General features: G+C 45.8%; 1 protein-coding gene across 1 annotated transcript in view; it reads left to right on the top strand.

The window, feature by feature from the left end:
* The window catches only part of LOC124797935 (guanine nucleotide-binding protein G(o) subunit alpha), a 525,486-nt gene that overhangs the window by 17,203 nt on the left and 487,611 nt on the right, over nt 1–20,672 (top strand). The gene's annotated exons all lie outside the window — the stretch shown is intronic.

The raw sequence follows: 20,672 nt of genomic DNA, 5'->3' as shown, positions 1-20,672 counted from the left end.
CCTTGTGAATAAGTGACTGTGGACGCTCCAGACAAGAAGAGAGTGGAAACTTTTAATTTATAGTCTGTTCGTGTGTAAGGGGGAATTTAAGTAGACTGGGGCGATAGTGGTATTTCGGATTGAGGAGTGAGGCATGCCAGGGTAAACCGTGCAGTTGTGTAAACTGCTGTGCCAAGGTGGGTTGGTGGCTAATGCACGTGCCTAATAAGCAGGAGACCCGCGTTCGATTCCTGGCCGTGGTACACATTTTCACTCCCTGCCTCAGTCTATATACATGAAATTATATCTGTATGAGAAAAGTAAAGTGTCTGAAATTGCCTCATTTCATTTGGAAACTTTTAAAGTATGGTCCTACAGAATTATGCTGCATATTAGATGGGCAGATCAAATGATTAATGATTAGGTGCTGAATCGAAGTGGGAGAAAAAGAAATTGGTGGCACAACTCGACATAATGAAGGAATCAATTTATAGGACACATCCTGAGGCATCAAGGAGTTGTTAATTCAGTAAAGGAAGGAAGTGCGGCGGATAAATATTGTAGAGGAAGGCCAAGGCCCGAATACAGTAAGCAGGTTCAAATGGATGTAGGCAGCTGTCGTTATGCAGAGATGAGATATGTGTTGTGTGTTTGGATCTTACGGGCGCTCAACATCGTGGTCATCAGCGCCCTTTCACTTATAAGAATAAACGAATGTGGCAGAGATGAAGAGACTAGCGTGGAGGGCTGCGACAAACCAGTCTTCAGACTGAGCACCGCAACAATAAAATATTTATATTCTGTTTCCTGTTGACAAATGTGCATTGTAGCAAGTCATGCCCCAAATTCATACAGTGCCTCGCTTTTCTTTTCTTTTCTTTGGTACCACAGCAAAAATTTACTTCGACACCTGCAGGTTCTGCCAGATACAATCGACATTGTACAGGGTTATTACAAATGATTGAAGCGATTTCACAGCTCTACAATAACTTTATTATTTGAGATGTTTTCACAATGCTTTGCACACACATACAAAAACTCAAAAAGGTTTTTAGGCATTCACAAATGTTCAATATGTGCCCCTTTAGTGATTCGGCAGATATCAAGCCGATAATCAAGTTCCTCCCACACTCGGCGCAGCATGTCCCCATCAATGAGTTCGAAAGCATCGTTGATGCGAGCTCGCAGTTCTGGCACGTTTGTTGGTAGAGGAGGGTTAAACACTGAATCTTTCACATAACCCCACAGAAAGAAATCGCATGGGGTTAAGTCGGGAGAGCGTGGAGGCCATGAGATGAATTGCTGATCATGATCTCCACCACGACCGATCCATCGGTTTTCCAATCTCCTGTTTAAGAAATGCCGAACATCATGATGGAAGTGCGGTGGGGCACCATCCTGTTGAAAGATGAAGTCGGCGCTGTCGGTCTCTAGTTGTGGCATGAGCCAATTTTCCAGCATGTCCAGATACACGTGTCCTGTAACGTTTTTTTCGCAGAAGAAAAAGGGGCCGTAAAATTTAAACCGTGAGATTGCACAAAACACGCTAACTTTTGGTGAATTGCGAATTTGCTGCACGAATGCGTGAGGATTCTCTACCGCTCAGATTCGCACATTGTGTCTGTTCACTTCACCATTAAGAAAAAATGTTGCTTCATCACTGAAAACAAGTTTCGCACTAAACGCATCCTCTTCCATGAGCTGTTGCAACCGCGCCGAAAATTCAAAGCGTTTGACTTTGTCATCGGGTGTCAGGGCTTGTAGCAATTGTAAACGGTAAGGCTTCTGCTTTAGCCTTTTCCGTAAGATTTTCCAAACCGTCGGCTGTGGTACGTTTAGCTCCCTGCTTGCCCGCACGCGTTCAACCGTTTCTCCGCTCACTGCAGGCCGACCCGTTGATTTCCCTTACAAAGGCATCCAGAAGCTTTAAACTGCGCATACCATCGCCGAATGGAGTTAGCAGTTGGTGGATCTTTGTTGAACTTCGTCCTGAAGTGTCGTTGCACTGTTATGACTGACTGATGTGAGTGCATTTCAAGCATTTCAAGCCATTTTGTCTCACTGCGCTCTCGAGCGCTCTGGCGGCAGAAACCTGAAGTGCGGCTTCAGCCGAACAAAACTTTATGAGTTTTTCTACGTATCTGTAGTGTGTCGTGACCATATGTCAATGAATGGAGCTACAGTGAATTTACGAAATCGCTTCAATCATTTGTAATAGCCCTGTATTAATGATTTTTAGATTAGCACCGTCGATGTACAACTAAGCACAGGCCATAGTGTGTGTGGCACTAGACATGATGGGAGGTGACTTTCTCTAGGCATTCGCCAAACACAAACCCTTCCATAGGATTGTCATAGGGTACAGCGTGATTCATACCTCCATACCACATGTTGCCAGGTATCCAGTATCCAGTGGCGTTGTTCTTTAACCAACTCTTAGGTCACTTAGCGTTGACTGTAGAAATGTAGGGCTTATGAGAGGCTGCTTGACCATTGTATCCCATTATTTTTGCCACCGTACGCACAGTCATTCTTCTATCTGGGCTGCTGGCGACACTTTGTAACTCACGAATGATTCTTTCCGCAGATTCTAAGTCACTGAGCTTCTCTATTGATAACGCAGTACTCCTCGGCACCTCCGCGCGCGGTAGAAGCTGGTCTTGGGCGACTTGCCACGGTTAGCGCGGCTCCCCCCTCGGAGGTTCGAGTCCTCCCTAGGGCATGTGTGTGTGTGTGTGTGTGTGTGTGTGTGTGTGTGTGTTGTCCTCATAGTAAGTTAATTTAGGTTAGATTAAATAAGCCAAGGGACCGATGACCTCAGCAGCTTGGTCCCATAGGAACTTACCACAAATTTCCAAATATATATATATATATATACTAGCAGGTGCGCCTCTCGTGACATCTTGCGGTCAATTCTGCATTACACAGAAGTGTCTGTATACTTGTTACCAGATTACAGTATGTATATCGCCAAGCACAGAAATGCACAGAAAAGTCTAAGGGGGGGGGGGGGGGGCGGGCGGCTTTCTCCAGTTGAGTTTGCCAGTGTGTCATTATGACTATTATCCTATGAATATTAAATATTAATAATGGTGATCACAGAGATCTTATTTTTAAAATGGTTTAGATTTTGTGGGGCTCCTCCTGTTTTGCAGTTATTTTATTTTCCAAATTTTGCATTTACTAGAACTCGGCGGCTAACAGAAATAATTCACTACCTTAAGGAACGCTGCAGAACACGATGACAGTGAATAGGAAGCTGGTAGTAGTGACGAGTGGATTACATGACGCGGTAGCGAATCGTGGGAGCTGGGAGAAGAAATATACGCGTAAACCAAGTTGACACTCGGCGCGGTGGACGATGGCAGCACTCGTAAACATATTTCCTATTTACAGTGGCTCCCATCAGCCACCGCGCCGAGGATCAAGTTAATTTGCGCGAATAATACGCGAGGTCTGAGAGCGAATCTTGCTTAGAAGTCAATATGTAGGGGAACCACAAACGCTCTGGCGCAAAATTCAGAATTTTCTTTATTAAATATCGTTATTAAAGTGCCTTTTTGACATAGCAAATACTAGGAGTAGCCTACGGAATACCATGATATCGCTACGCAGTAAACCAGTTAATTCAGTGAACAAATTAGTATTGTTAAATTAACGAAAATGTATTAATAGCACTTTTACGATGTAAGCAAGAGATTTTAGTCACGCGCAAATATCGTCAGTCGGTGACAGGACGTAGTCGGAACTTCTTCTAATGTAATAGTCGGTATTATCCTGCTCTAGAATTTTATTAACTTTTTGAGAGAAATCTTTTCAACATATTAAAATATTACTGTTTCACGGTGTTTGCTAATAAATGCATCGTAATGGCATCCTGGGACTTACTTCAAGTAAATTAGCTGTATATATGTCCACTTATCAGGTTAGCTTGTGTGCATCTTGTTAAGAATCTAAAGCCGGCCGCTGTGGCCGAGCGTTTCTAGACGCTTTAGTCCGGAACCGCGCTGCTACTACGGTCGCAACTTCGAATCCTGCCTCGGGCATGGATGTGTGTGATGTCCTTAGTTTAGTTAGGTTTAAGTAGTTCTGAGTCTAGGGGACTAATGGCCTCAGATGTTAAGTCCCTTAGTGCTTAGAGCCATTTTTGAAGTATCTAATGCGCTACAAGAATTCCTTCGAGAGATTCACAGCAAACTGGTAGGAGGAAAACTTGTCCGCCACTTCAGTAAGATAATTAACAAAATGATTAGCTTTACTAGCAGAGTCTTCGGTGGGACGGCATTACCAGTTATCCTGTACGTCACCTATACCACGTTCTACGGAATCGCAGCTAAAGTGACAAAGTTTTATATTGGTTTAGTAAAGCGAGAGGATTTCTAGCTTTGACTAACCCATAATATAACTCTTTTGTTCACATACCTTCACAAAATTTTATTTTAACCCCCCCCCCACCCCCCACCCCACCCCACCAGCCCACTGAGTTCAAGAATAAGGGCAAACCACCATCTCAGCGCCTTGTCCCCCGTAGTCTGCTGATAAACATCCTTAATATGTTATGGTAACCACAGTGATATATGTCCGTCTCTCTTTAACTCCGCTTGTTATCGGTGGGTATCAGCAGGAGAATGGTGAAAAGCAATGTATTAATCGTGATTATCATACAAATTGCACGGGCGACGCAGTATAAGGGCATATCGTGACTGTCAGCCCAAATACGTATACGAAATACAACTTTAAGGAAATATTTGTAAGGTTTTATGAGTGCCATATGGTTATATTTAAAGAGCAATTGCTCATGAAGGTCGAGTGTGGGCTGTAATTATCGCGTAGCAGCGAAACTTGGTAGATATTTTAAGGCGTTAATACGGAACCGATTCAGGCTGGAAAGCGAATTATTTCCAGTTATGTCCACCAGGTGTAACTCTAGCGCTGTACACTGTTGGTACACTACTGGCCATTAAAATTGCTACACCAAGAAGAAATGCAGATGATAAACGGGTATTCATTGGACAAATATATTATACTAGAACTGACATGTGATTACATTTTCGCGCAATTTGGGTGCATAGATCCTGAGAAATCAGTACCCAGAACAACCACCTCTGGCCATAATAACGGCCTTGATACGTCTGGGCATTGAGTCAAACAGAGCTTGGACGGCGTGTACAGGTACAGCTGCCCATGCAGCTGCAACACGATACCACAGTTCATCAAGAGTAGTGACTGGCGCATTGTGATAAGCCAGTTGCTCGGCCACCATTGACCCGACGTTTTCATTTGGTGAGAGATCTGGAGAATGTGCTGGCCACGGCAGCAGTCGAACATTTTCTGTATACAGAAAGGCCCGTACAGGACCTGCAACATGCGGTCGTGCATTATCCTGCTAAAATGTAGGGTTTCGCAGGGATCGAATGAAGGGTAGAGCCACGGGTCGTAACACATCTGAAATGTAACGTCCACTGTTCATACTGCCGTCAATGCGAACAAGAGGTGACAGAGATGTGTAACCGATGGCACCCCATACCATCACGCCGGGTTATTCGCCAGTATGGCGATGACGAATACACGCTTCCAATGTTCCTTCACCGCGATGTCGCCAAACCCGGATGTGACCATCATGATGCTGTAAACAAAATCTGGATTCATGCGAAAATATTACGTTTTGCGATACGTGCACCCAGGTTCGTCGTTGAGTACACCATCGCAGGCGCTCCTGTCTGTGATGCAGCGTCAAGGGTAACCGTAACCATGGTCTCCGAGCTGATAGTCCATGCTGCTGCAAACGTCGTCGAACTGTTCGTGCAAATGGTTGTTGTCTTGCAAACGTCCCCATCTGTTGACTCAGGGATCGAGACGTGGCTGCACGATCCGTTACAGCCATGCGGATAAGATGCCTGTCATCTCGACTGCTAGTGATACGAGGCCGTTGGGAACCAGCACGATGATCCGTATTACCCCCCTGACCTCAACGATTTCATATTCTGCTAACAGTCATTGGATATCGTCCAATGCGAGCAGCAATGTCGCGATACGATAAACCGCAATCGCGATAGGCTACAATCCGACCTTTATCAAAGTCGGAAACTTGATGGTACGCATTTCTCCTCCTTACACGAGCCATCACGAAAACGTTTCACCAGGCAACGCGGGTCAACTGGTGTTTGTGTATGGGAAATCGGATGGAAACTTTCCTCATGTCAGCAAGTTGTAAGTGTCGCCACCGGCGCCAACCTTGCGTGAATGCTCTGAAAAGCTATTCATTTGCATATCACAGCATCTTCTTCCTGTCGGTTAAATTTCGCTTCTGTGGCATGTTATCTTCGTGGTGTAGCAATTTTAATGGCCAGTAGTGTATGATGGTATGGTATGCACATTATTATTTCACAAGCCATAACGTGAAGGAGTCGAGACGGGACAATACCGCATTTGTCAACATCAGCAATTGCAGTGGTGTATTGAGAGAGTGTCGCCAACTGTAAGGTCTGAGGAGAGGGTCGATGCATTACATGGTTGAAAGAAGATGATGATGATGAAATTCGAAGACGCGGGTGAGCTTGGTGTGGCACCTGGAAGAGGAAGGCGTCGTGTCCCGGCGGAAGTTGTTGTCTAGGTCGCTGTTGCTGTAACTGACCATGAAGCACATGCCCCAGGTAGTCCTAGTGCTCGTGCAGTGTCACGAGAATTGTCCATCCCATGGTCAACCGTGCAAAAAGCTTTGCGGTCTGCTTTACGCTAGTAACCGTACAACATCCAGACGGTGCAGCAGCTGAAACCTCATTATCCACAGCAACTTTCTGAATTTGCTCTTCGATTTCTGGCACGGATCGTAGTTGAAATATGTGACTGGGCAATGTTCCATTGAGGGACAAGACACATTTTACACTAAAGGGTGCAGTCAGTACGCAGAACTGCCGAATTTGAGGTACTGTTAAACAGTGTGTTGTGTGTGTAGAGCCATTACACTAACCGTGGATTCACAGGCCCCTTTATTCTCGGTCCATTCTTCTTGGAAGAGTTTACACCCAGATGGCCTGTCGGGTGTACCATGGCCTCTACGCGCTTTCGAGACCTCCTTTTACAGCATGTGATTCCTGCTTTGGAAGAGCCCAACTGTGTGGAAACCACATTTTTCGTGCAAGATGCAGCAACACCTCATGTCGCCCGCCTAGTGAAAAATATGCATAATACATCCTTCAACGAAAGTGGTTCCTTCAGAGGTTTTCCGCATGCATGGCCTGCAAGATCACCTGATCTGAATCCATGTGACTTTTGGCTTTGGAGATATCTAAAAGAACACGTTTGCTAGGCACACTTCCGATCTCTACCTTATCTGACGGCCAGTATACAGGAACGGGTTGCTCAAATTCCACAGGAACTGCTGCGAGCAACTGTTGATCACGTAGTTTTACGGATGCAACATCTCGTCGACGTCTCCGATGCTCATACTGAACAAATTTTGTAAGCGGCGGCTAATAATAAAATCAACAGTGCGCCTTTTTCTGCTCACGTCCCGTTCCTAATCCATTACATACGGAAACAGTTCTATACATCTTTCTTGCTTTTACAGTACTAGATTTCCACCTGGTGGCCCAAATTGAAACTAATTTTTTTCCAGCGTAAATCGGTTCCGCATTACCACATTAGCATATCTATCAAGTTTCGCTGCCATGCGACAATTACAGAACACACTGGACCTCTGTGGAATATGCACTTCGATTATAAGAATGCGGTACGGTAAACATCGGCTCGATTTCACAACATTATTTTGACCGAAACTAGTAGTAAGTAACGTTTGTATTTTTAAAGCAGCTTATTGGTGTTACAAAATAAAGGAACATAGAAAGTCGTCTTTGTGCCGCTGTGTTGTAAGGGTGCCGCGGATCACAGCCGTTAAAAAGTCTGAAATATTTTACGAGAAAAATAATTTTCGATGTTATTTGCTGCTTAGAAGAGAAAGTAAGACAAATGAGTTAAAATAAAAAGACGCTGTGTACTGCGTTCAAGATGTCTGCAGTGCTTGCAAGTATATGCGTGGTGCGACAATAAGGTAGTGAGACTGATTTTCTTTGCAAGATGTGGCAATCCTGCAGGCTTGTGTAGGCACAATGTCTTTGATCTTGGTCTATAAGCTACTTCTAGTCCAAGCAGCACATCGATGCAACTGCTCAGTCGTGAGTTGTGTTGTAATAAGTCAACATGTGTTTGTGTCTCTCGTCACGGAAATGGAACCGCATAATATTGCGCAACGGTATGCCAATTCTTTTTGCGTTAAACTGGGTGAAAACGCGACGACAGCTTGCGGTAAGCTTGGCTTTTTGGGAGGAGGTTATATCAAGAGCTCAAGTTTTTCGTTTGCTTAAAATGTTTAGTGAAGGCAGAACGAATGTTGATGATGAAGACCGCAGTGGACGACCATCAGCCTCTACATCTACACTCCGCAAGCCACGGGAAGAACTAGCAGTCGAGATGACAGGCATCTTATCCGCATGGCTGTAACGGATCGTGGAGCCACGTCTCGATCCCTGAGTCAACAGATGGGGACGTTTGAAAGACAACAACCATCTGCACGAACAGTTCGACGACGTTTGCAGCAGCACGGACTATCAGCTCGGAGACCATGGCTGCGGTTACCCTTGACGCTGCATCACAGACAGGAGCTCCTGCGATGGTGTATTCAACGACGAACCTGGGTGCACGAATGGCAAAACATCATTTCTTCGGATGAGTCCAGGTTCTGTTTACATCATCATGATGGTCGCATCCGTGTTTGGCGACATCGCGGTGAACGAACATTGGAAGCGTGTATTCGTCATCGGCAGACTGGCGTATCACCCGGCGTGATGGTGGTTCAAATGGCTCTGAGCACTATGGGACTCAACTTCTGAGGTCATTAGTCCCCTAGAACGTAGAACTAGTTAAACCTAACTAACCTAAAGACATCACACACATCCATGCCCGAGGCAGGATTCGAACCTGCGACTGTAGCGGTCTCGCGGTTCCAGACTGCAGCGCCTAGAACCGCACGGCCACTTCGGCCGGCCCGGCATGATGGTATGGGTTGTCATTGGTTACACGTCTCGGTCACCTCTTGTTCGCATTGACGGCACTTTGAACAGTGGACGTTACATTTCAGATGTGTTACGACCCGTGGCTCTACCCTTCATTCGATCCCTGCGAAAACCTATTTTTCAGCAGGGTAATGCACGACCTCATGTTGCAGGTCCTGTACGGGCCTTTCTGGATATAGAAAATGTTCGACTCTGCCCTGGCCAGCACATTCTCCAGATCTCTCACCAACTGAAAACGTCTGGTCAATGGTGGCCGAGCAACTGGCTCGTCACAGTACGCCAGTCACTACTCTTGATGAACTGTGATATCGTGTTGAAGCTTCATGGGCAACTGTACCTGTACACGCCGTCCAAGCTCTGTTTGACTCAATGCCCAGGCGTATCAAGGCCGTTATTACGGCCAGAGGTGGTTATTCTGGGTACTGATTTCTCAGGATCTATGCACCCAAATTGCGTGAAAATGTAATCACATGTCAGTTCTAGTATAATATATTTGTCCAATGAATACCGGCTTATCATCTGCATTTCTTCTTGGTGTAGCAATTTTAATGGCCGGTAGTGTATATTCCCAGGAAGACCTCCCATGAGAGGCAACAAAACAGGCCGTAGAATATCGCAGCCTAGCACTTTGTTTCAAGGGTGCCTCGGATAACAACCATTGAGTTCGGATATGAAACGAAATGACACCCCAGATTATCACTCCTGGTTGTCATGCCGTTTGACGGGTAATACTCATGTTGGGACCACACCGCTCTGGCGTCTCCAGACACGTCGTCGGCCTATAATCTCATTCAGTGAAGTAGAATTGTCATCAGTGATGAGTTCCGATCCAGACTGAACCCCGATGACCGTAGCAGGACTCCGCAGCAGCCTTACAACGCAGCCGTACGTCGACGGTGTTCTACACCTCCTTTTGTTGCTCTTCATGGCAGGCCATCTTGGACTTACATTTCAACAAGATAATGCCCGCCCTCAAGCGGCGAGAGTTTCGACTTCTTGTCTTCGTGCTTGCCAAGCCCTGCCTTGACCATCAAGGTCACCGGATCTCGACCCAGTTGAGAACGGTGGTAGAACTATGGACAAGACTCTCCAAACAGCTAGAGGTTTTGTCGATTTAATGCGGCACTTGGACACACGAGCATTGACAAAAACATCCACTATGAATTTTGCTCTGGTCACTAATAAACTCTGTTATCATTGGTTGTTCCTACATTTTGTTACTATATTTCGATTTTTTCGTAAAAAGGATACTCCCTCTGAACCTCACTTCCACCGAACTGCTGCCAAACTGCGCAGCGGACAGCTCTCACAGCACACGCAATTTCGGCGCTGACGTGTAAACGGAAATGACTACTCGAGGCAGACGAGATTCAGTACAGGAATAAAACGCCGGGGCGCTGCAGTAACCTCACTTGTGTCGATTGGTCAACTGAGACTGGAAAGCCGTCCGTGTAAAACGGACTTTACATACTGCGGACAAGACCTGAACGGCCCTAGCTGCCAGCGCTGTACTCCCGTGTCGCATCATGAGTAAAACTACGACAGTACACGAAGTCATTTAGGCTATTTATAATTTTCCTTTTGTTCTACATGCAACTGGCAGAATATTTTCATTGGTACTTCCCAGTGATTACACTGAAGAGAAAGCCTTTACACTCAAACAAATTCCTATTGGACGCCATTTAAAAAAAATAATAAATGACGATGCGGTCAGTTTTGGTGGGTATGCAGCAGCTGATAAGCCAATCAGGGCGTGCGATCGCTCCATCAGTGCCACCTCAGCTAAACCAAGATGCCCGTCAAACTGTGGTTCTGTGCAAACGACACGGGTTGCGTTCTATGATCTCATACACCGGTCAGTACTGGTTAGGGACGCCAGCTGCTTGTTACAGTGCGTAGGATATTTTGATTGATAGTATCAGCTGCCTGTTCAAGCATGTACGATACTCTGATTAATAACAATAAATCAATCATGGCAGCAAGTTTCTGAATCCTATAACAAAGCTAGCACGATAGTTGGCAAGTTCCCAAAGCTCCAGCAGCGCACTGTACTGAAGTCGAGGAACATGGGATCAGCACGGGCGTCACTGCCTACGGCTCACTGAATCTCAAGGACGAACGGAACGAGCTTTCACGACATCTGTTTACAGAATATGTGTTGACTTCTATGCAGGAGATTTCCGCTCTACAAAAAGGTCGTAATAAGCGAGCACAAAATATTCTTATTTCCTTCTTTTACGGCAGCACGGATGGCGAACGGGTGCCAACAGCCTCGGTAGCTGTTTTATGGTAGCAGTCTGCCTCTGCAAAGACGCAGTCAAGGCGTGCACCCCCGTTCCACCACCTGTGGTGCTCTTTTGTCCCAGCATCTCTTCGGCAGCATCTGTTGAGTACCTCAATCTTCCTGTTTCAGTTTACTTTTCACGACCTCTACGAAACCCACCAATTTCTGTTATGATTCGATTTACCTGGTTGGCTGGTGAAGGACAATTCGTTTCTGCGTTACATCTGTTCACACACGTCAAAATTTACCTGTCGGGGTGGCAGTGGCCTCTCGTATCTGCACTACGCAACACAACTGAAGTATCACTTTTTCGAAAACCCGTACTTGTCTCCCATTGACACGCAGAAATTTGGCTCAAAGGGACCTACAACCTTTCTCTGTAATGATGTAAAAGCCCGGACCCCGACGACGTCATCCTCGGATTCCGCTTCAAACAAGGTGTCGACACATACGAAAAGAAGGCCAGAGCCCAGAAGTTCATATGGCATGTAAGGTGTGTTTAATAATGTCATATTGGCAACAAATTTCACACACGCGGATGTGTCACAGGATGGGAAAGTCGTCCTACCCACTGTTATTCACATTTAACCCCTTCTTTTGGCATCTTTCCGGTGGAGGTCAGAACCGCGAAGCCTAGCGTAGAAATCATCCATTTATCTCACGGATGACCAAGAAAAACATTAAAGACGCGCCGCCGCTCAGAGTCAACACTAAAAGGGCTCAGGCGATGGCATAAAGGACGTCAATGAAATACGCGTTTCCTTGGGATGTTGATTCACACACATTTTAGTGGGCGCGAACGAGATTTTGCAGTGTGATACGCAACAGGACAACGTTCTGGACAATATTCGACAGCTTCAAGGGTCTCCAACCCCACTGCATGTGTGGTCAGTAGTGGCAGATATTTCACCGAAAACCCTGACTTGAAATCACAGTTTTTGGTAAAATATCTACAGCTAGTGACAGAAGAATAGTAGTGCTCTACATCAAATAGCGCCAAGAACATGAAAACTGCGAAGGAGAAGTTCGTAACGTCGAAATGTGCTCTTCCGTAAGTAAAGTTATAGTGCGATCTCCGGCATGTGACCAGACGAAAGGAATCGCAGATGCCGGCCAAAATGTCGAATACCTGTCTTTGAAAAGGACCCCCAGTTGAAATAAGCCAATTAGACGGATAGTAAAGAGATTACAGCCTACTCCGACCATATTTCATTCTCAAAACATCCATTATTGATGTCCACTAATAGTTGTCCGGATACTTTTGATCAGATAGTGTACCTTGTGGAGTGCGAATGCTGATATACGACTCGTATTCCAAGACTAACGTCCGGCGACCATTATTTAGCTGATGGTAGGCGTGAATGGACTTTCACGTATGCAGCGCTGTCTACAGACTCTTTAGGAAACTACTACTGATTAAGCAGTCGGTTGCCAGTCGGTGACAGCAGATCGCAGCGGCCTAGACAACTGTAAATCACCAGTTGTGAAGTGTACGATGTGATTAGACTTTTGCTGGTAAAAGGATCTTCAGCTGCTAAAATCCACTGTGAATGTATAGACCTAAAGTAATGAGTGACAAAAAAAAAATGGTTCAAATGGCCCTAAGCACTATGGGACTTAACACTTGAGGCCATCAGTCCCCTAGACTTAGAACTACTCGTACTTGAACCTAACTAACCTAAGGACATCACACACATCCATGCCCAAGGCAGAATTCGAACCTGCGACCGTAGCAGCAGCGCGGTTCCGGACTGAACCACCCAGAACCGCTCGGCCACAGCGGCCGGCTGAGTGACAAACAAGTTCGAAAATGGTGTCCAGAAATTCAAAATAGCCGCACAAATGTTCACTATTAACAACGGAGTGGCAGGCACAGTATTCGGCCCGACGACATCGTTGATCAAGTGAACCAAAAACTTCGAAGTGATCGGCAATTGACGATTTCTGGTCTGGCTAAAGAATTTCGAAAGTTGCTCGAACCCCAATTTACACGACTGTTATTGAACAGCGTGGATATCACTAACTGTGTGCGAGGTGGTTCCCAAAATGCTCTCTAGTCAGCACAAACAGCAAAGAAGGCGTAGCGCAACGATAGGTTGTGGAGCGCTGTAGACAAAATGGAAGTCTTTTATTTTCCCACGTCGTTACGGACGACGAAACGAGAATATGGTACACCAACACAGAATCAAAACAACAGTCAATGCAGTGGCGCTATTCAATTTTTTTAAAAAAAGTTTGAACAGTCTCGGTTCTCGAATTGAAAAAGTGATGGCTACCTTTTTCTTGCTACGAAAAGGGCGTCGTTTTCAGTGACTTCATGGACCGTGGGTCAACAATTACAGCTGACGTATAGTGTGATACACTAACCAAATTGAGGAGTGCGATTCAAAATCGACGCAGCGCGGAAGTGCTGTCTGGCATAGTTCTCCTTCACGACAAAGCACGGCCTCACACCGCTGCCAGATCCGAGGAGTAGAGTCAAAGGCAAATCTTGGGAACTTTTTGACCAGTCTGTGTACAGTCCCGACCTCGCACCAAGGGATTACTTCCTGTTCGTGCATTTGAAAAAGTGGCTGGGTGGACAACGATTTCAAAACAACGATTAACTGATGACTGGCGTTACCAGCTGGTTCAGTTTCCAGGCGGCAGACTTTGATGTAGAGGGGTTGAAGAAGCAGGTGCAGCGTTACAGAAAGTGTATTGATTTGAAGGGCGATCGTGTGGAAACGTAAAGTAGACATGTAGTAAAATATTACTGTCAATAAAACCTTTTCTCAAGACCTTATTTTTATTATGACCAAACGGATGTTAGTTTAGGAGCGATATGATCTGGAGAAGGTAGCGACGCTGTCTGCTGTAGTATCACTCCTGCCCGTAGAGTGACCAATTCTGCCTATTTCCCGGTAACTCCCGCTGATAATTTCTTTTTCTCCCGGCTCTCTTGCTGACCGCTGCTTCTCCCACATATTTCGTCAGTGATCATTGTTGTAAATATTAATCCCGCTAAGCACTGTTCGACATATAGCCTTCTTCCTGTTCGTGCTCCTACGGTAAAAAGACAGTCTGGCTCATGGGAATGCTTGGAGCGTGGAAAGAATGACATAGCCTACGCGTCTAGAGTGGTCATGAAAGGAGGACGATCACTTGTTTCTCAGCCGGTACTGACAACCCACGGTTGCGCTCGCCTCGTACCAACCAACAACTACGGCACAAATAATACACGGAACTAAGATGGACTCGCAAAAGAGGATTACAGGGACATTCACGTTTAAACACTCTAATTACGTTACTTATTTCTCACTTGAGTAGGACAACATAACAATACTTCGCAACGAATCGAAAGAGGCTTTTCTATTATGAACAGTAAGTGGACTGATCAAGGAAACAGCAACAGCTTAGAACTGATTAAGTCAGAGCTTATGATTGAAATTAATTTTGATTATAATTGTAAAATTTGCGCTAGAAGTTAAAAAATTGCAGAGATGTCTAGCTACTAAAAATAAGAGAGTTTAAGGTACGCGTAATATATATATATATATATATATATATATATATATATATATATATATATATATATATATATATGGGAAAATAAATCTAATCTAAACATACCAATTTATTTTTCATTGCGCAGAACACATACACACACATATATAATGGAGTGTGGCGAGGGCCTCCCCTCGGGTAGTAGACCGCTCGCCTGGGGCAAGTCTTTAGAGTTGACGCCACTTGGGCGACTTGGCGTCGATGGGGATGAAATGATGATGATTAGGACAACACAACACCCAGTCCCTGAGCGGAGAAAATCTCCGACCCAGCCGGGAATCGAAATAGACCTGCTCCTAAAGTCGACAATTTTGGCACGTATAGTTGACATAATTCCCATATCCCATTTTCCTTTATAAGTGACTAGAGCTCAAAACGCGGCGAATCCAATGTTTAAAGTTTTGACACGAGCCCACTCTAACTGTTTAAAAGAATTTTAACGATATTTTACTGTAATTGATAGTTTATAGTAATTTCGTCATACTGCCCACCAGAGTGGCGTTCGATGTATTAGTTAGATTTCATAAATGGTACTGTGAACCAATCCAGGTCAAATGTAGTTCTGGCATAATTTTTCGCAAATAAAAAAGTAATTTTTGTTGGAAGCGTTTGGCAGTCAATTGAGAAATGTGGGGAAAATGCGATACAAACACAGGATGGCAGACTGCTGATTTGAAATCCCGCCACGTTTTGCCAACAGTCACGTGGTTTATGTTGGAGCCACACCAGCCCTATAGCTTCTGCACAGCAAGGCCAGTCTACTAGTATCTATGGTCGAAGCACTAGTGTTATGTTAGATTGTGGTTGTCACCCATTCCAAGAAAATGCGGCGTAGTTGTGAAGTTGAAATTTATTGTTACCACATCTGCCTCAAATTTCTTTTAAAATCGTCTTCGGGTGGTTGTCGCCACCCTTAAAATCGTGATCAAATGTTGGCCGCCCTGACTGGACGGAGCTCAGGGTGGCGGAGTGGACGCGCGATTGTTGGTGCGGCTAGCGGGTGATGCCGGCAGCAGGGGTTTATTTTGTCCGCGCTGGCGCGCGTCGGCCGGCGAGGAGGGAGATGGCAGGCAAGGGTCCGCAAAGGCCGATAACTTGATTCGCGGCCGGGTCGATGTGGCCCCCGCCTCACTGCGCACTGGGGAAGGGAAAGGGGGGGGGGGGGGGCTTGCCTCCGCCGCCCACACCTCACCCCCGCAGGTGATCCGCGTCACGGCGGCTCGCCGCGCCACGCTTCACTCACGCATCACCAGCTCAGTGTCGCAGCAAGACGTGCCAGCGTTCACAGGTTCTTACCGCAAGACTGGAAACGGGAGCAGCAAGACTAATCATGCCATTCGAGGGTTACTTATTTATTTATTGATTATTTAACCTAGCACAGTTAGGTCCATCAGGCCATCTCGTACATCTAACCACGCGCTCTACATACATGACATCACATTCGTTACGAGAAGAATGTTGTACTGTGAGGTGACGAAACTAATGGGATACTTTCTAATATCGTGTCGAACCTCCTTTTTCCCGGCGTAGTGCAGCACCTCGACATGGCATGGCCTGAATAAGTCGATGAAAGTCCTCTGAAGAAACATTGAGTGAAGCTGCCTTCTATAGGCGTCCATAACTGCGGAAGTGTTGCCAGTGCAGTATTTTGTGAGCGAACTGACCTTTCGATTATGTTGCATAAATTTTCGATGGGATTTATGTCGGGCGATCCGTGTGGCTGTATTATTCCCTCGAATTGTTCAGAATGCTCTCCAAACCAATCGCGAACAACTGTGACCCGGTGATATGGCGCATTGTCATCCTTAAAAATGAAGTCCATGAGAGGTTGAAAACGGTCTCCAAGCAACCAGACATAACCATATCCCGTTAATGAACGGTTCAGTTGGATCAGACCATTAAAATTGCTACACCAACAAGAAATGCAAATGATAAACGGGTATTCATTCGACAAATATATTATACTAGAACTGACGTGTGATTACATTTCCACGCAATTTGGGTGCTTGAATCCTGAGAAATCAGTATCCAGAACTTTCAACTCTGGCCGTAATAACGGCCTTGATACGCCTGGGCATTGAGTCAAACAGAGCTTGGATGGCGTGTACAGGTACAGCTGCCCACGCAGCTTCAACACGACACCACAGTTCATCAAGAGTAGTGATTGGCGTATTGTGACGAGCCATTTGCTCGGCCACCATGACCAGACGTTTTCAATTGGTGAGAGATCTGGAGAATGTGCTGGCCAGGGCAGCAGTCGAACATTTTCTGTATACAGAAAGGCCCGTACAAGACCTGCAACATATGGTCGTGCATTATCCTGTAGGGTTTCGCAGGGATCGAATGAAGGGTAGAGCCACGGGTCGTAACACATCTGAAATGTAACGTCCACTGTTCAAAGTGCCGTCAATGCGAACAAGTGGTGACCGAGACGTGTAACCAATGGCACCTTATACTATCACGCAGGGTGATACGCCAGTATGGCGATGACGAATACACCCTTCCAATGTGCGTTCACCGCGATGTCGCCAAACACGGATGCGACCATCGTGATGCTGTAAACAGAACCTCGATTCATCCGAAAAAATGACGTTTTACCATTCGTGCACCCAGGTTCGTCATTGAGTACACCATCGCAGGCGCTCCTGTCTGTGATGCAGCGTCAAGGGTAACCACAGCCAGTCACCGAGCTGATAGTCCATGCTGCTGCAAACGTCGTCGAACTGTTCGTGCAGATGGTTGTTGTCTCAGCGATCGAGACGAGGTTGCACGATCCGTTACAGCCATGTGGATAAAATGCCTGTCATCTCGACTGCTAGTGATACGAGGCCGTTGGGATCCAGCACGGCGTTCCGTATTACCGTCCTGAACCCACCGATTCCATATTCTGCTAACAGTAATTGGATCTCGACCAACGCGAGCAGCAATGTCGCGATACGATAAACCGCAATCGCGATAGGCTACAATCCGACCTTTATGAAAGTCGGAAACGTGATGGTACGCATTTCTCCCCCTTACACGAGGCATGACAACAACGTTTCAATAGGCAACGCCGCTCAGCTGCTGCTTGTGTATGAGAAATCGGTTGGAAACTTTCCTCTGGTCAGCACGTTGTAGGTGTCGCAACCGGCGCCAACCTATGTGTGAATGCTCCGAAAAGCTAATCATTTGCATATCACAGCATCTTCTTCCTGTCGGTTAAATCTGGCGTCTGTAGCACGTCATCTTCGTGGTGTAGCAATTTTAATGACCAGTAGTGTATTTAATTCGATACAAACACAGCCCACACCATTACGCAAGCACCACCAGCTTGCACAGTGCCACGTTGACAACTTGGGTCCACCGCTTAATGGGATCTGCGCCACACTCGAACCCTACCATCGGCTCTTACCAACTGAAAACGAAACTCATCTGGCCAGGTCAAAGTTTTCCAGTCATCTAGGATCCAACGAATATGGTCACGAGCCTAGGAGAGGCGCTGCAGGCGATGGCTTGCTGTTAGCAAAGGCACTCGCGTCAGTTGTCTGTTACCATAACGCGTTAACGTCAAATTTCGCCACTCTGTCCTAACGGATACGTTCGTCGTACGTGCCACGTTCATTTCTGCGGACATTAACACTGAAAACTCCAGGCAAACGCTGCTGCTCTCAGTGGTTCAGTGAAGGCCGTCGGCCACAGTCTTGTCCGTGGCGAGAGGTAATGCCTCAGATTTGGTATTATCGGCGCACTCTTGCCACTGTGGGTCTTGGAATACTAAATTTCCTAACGATTTTAAAAATGGCTTGACTCATCCATGTAGCTCCAACTACAATTCCGTGATCAAAATGTGTTAAGTTCCATCATGCGGCCATTATCACGTCCCAAACTTTTTTACATGAATCGCCTGAGTGCAAACGACAGCCCCGCCAATGCACTACCCTTTTGCACCGTGTGTGCCCAGTACTACCGCCATCTGTTTATACAGGGCTATTACAAATGATTGAGGCGATTTCATAAATTCACTGTAGCTCCATTCATTGACATATTGTCACCACACACTACAGATACGTAGAAAAACTCATAAAGTTTTGTTCGGCTGAAGCCGCACTTCAGGTTTCTGCCGCCAGAGCGCTCGAGAGCGCAGTGAGACAAAATGGCGACAGGAGCCGAGAAAGCGTATGTCTTGCTTGAAATGCACTCACATCAGTCAGTCATAACAGTGCAACGACACTTCAGGACGAAGTTCAACAAAGATCCACCAACTGCTAACTCCATTCGGCGATGGTACGCGCAGTTTAAAGCTTCTGGATGCCTTTGTAAGGGGAAATCAATGGGTCGGCCTGCAGTGAGCGAAGAAACGGTTGAACGCGTGCGGGCAAGTGTCACGCGTAGCCCGCGGAAGTCGACAAATAAAGCAAGCAGGGAGTTATTTTCATCTTTCAACAGGATGGTGCCCCACCGCACTTCCATCATGATGTTCGGCATTTCTTAAACAGGAGACTGGACACCTATGAATCGGTCGTGGTGGAGATCATGATCAGCAATTCATGTCATGGCCTCCACGCTCTCCCGACTTAACCCCATGCGATTTCTTTCTGTGGGTTTATATGAAAGATTCAGCGTTTAAACCTCCTCTACCAAGAAACGTGCCAGAACTGCGAGCTCGCATCAACGATGCTTTCGAACTCATTGATGGGGACATGCTGCGCCGAGTGTGGGAGGAACTTGATTATCGGCTTGATGTCTGCCTAATCACTAAAGGGGCACATATCGAACATTTGTGAATGCCTAAAAAAACCTTTTGAGTTTTTGTATGTGTGTGCAAAGCATTGTGAAAATATCTCAAATAATAAAGTTATTGTAGAGCTGTGAAATCGCTTCAATCATTTGTAATAATCCTGAATATACGATCATATCGCTACCCGTGACATTTGTGACCTCATCGTAAGTAACGCCTAATATTACAGACCAATATCCCTAAGATCGGTTTGCTGCAGAATCCTTGAACATTTTCTGAGTTCAAATGTCATAAATTCTTTTGAGATCGAGTAGTTTATATCCACGAAACAGCATGATTTTAGAAATCATCGCTCTTCCAAAACTGAGCTTCCCTTTTCTGACATGACATACTGCAAAGTATGGATTAAGGCCAACAGTGAGATTCAATACATCTAGTTTTCCGGAATGCTTTTGAGACAATGCCCCATTGAAGAATGTTGAGGAAGGAACGGGCATATGGAATAGGTTCCACGATATGTGGGTGGCTCGAAGACTTCTTAAGTAATAAAACCGAATATGCCATGTTCCCGAGCTAAGCTTCAATGTTACTCACTATTCATTCCCGCCCCTATCGGAAGTAGGTGATTCGTAAACCAACCTGCTTCTTTCCAGGTAGTGCGTGATGCGTGCACCAGCGTGTATCAACTCTGGTTGAAATCGATCCAGCGATTTGGAAAGAAAACAATCTCTCCCCCCCGCCCCCCCCCTCTCTCTCTCTCTCTCTCTCTCTCTCTCTATATATATATATATATATATATATATATATATATATATATATATATATATATATTTCAGTTAGCCGTTAGGCGCAGGTGCCGTCATGAGTACTCATGTGTAGACCGACTGGAGGGGGGGGGGAGAGTCTGCGTCAAAGTAATCATCGTGTCATACGATTGTGCATTGCGGCCGCACACTTACACCGATTCTGTAAGGACTGTTGCAGCGTTGTCCCCCATAAACGCAGGAAACGAGTTACCACACGATGCTCCACTTTAGCAACCGACCTGCCATTTTGTTTTGGTTGCCCTAGCGGC

This window comes from Schistocerca piceifrons, chromosome 5 (genome assembly GCF_021461385.2).
Source record: "Schistocerca piceifrons isolate TAMUIC-IGC-003096 chromosome 5, iqSchPice1.1, whole genome shotgun sequence".
In the NCBI taxonomy this organism is placed as follows: Eukaryota; Metazoa; Arthropoda; class Insecta; order Orthoptera; family Acrididae; genus Schistocerca; species Schistocerca piceifrons.
Note: the sequence above shows the minus strand (reverse complement) of the source record. Positions and strands in the feature narration are given on the sequence as shown.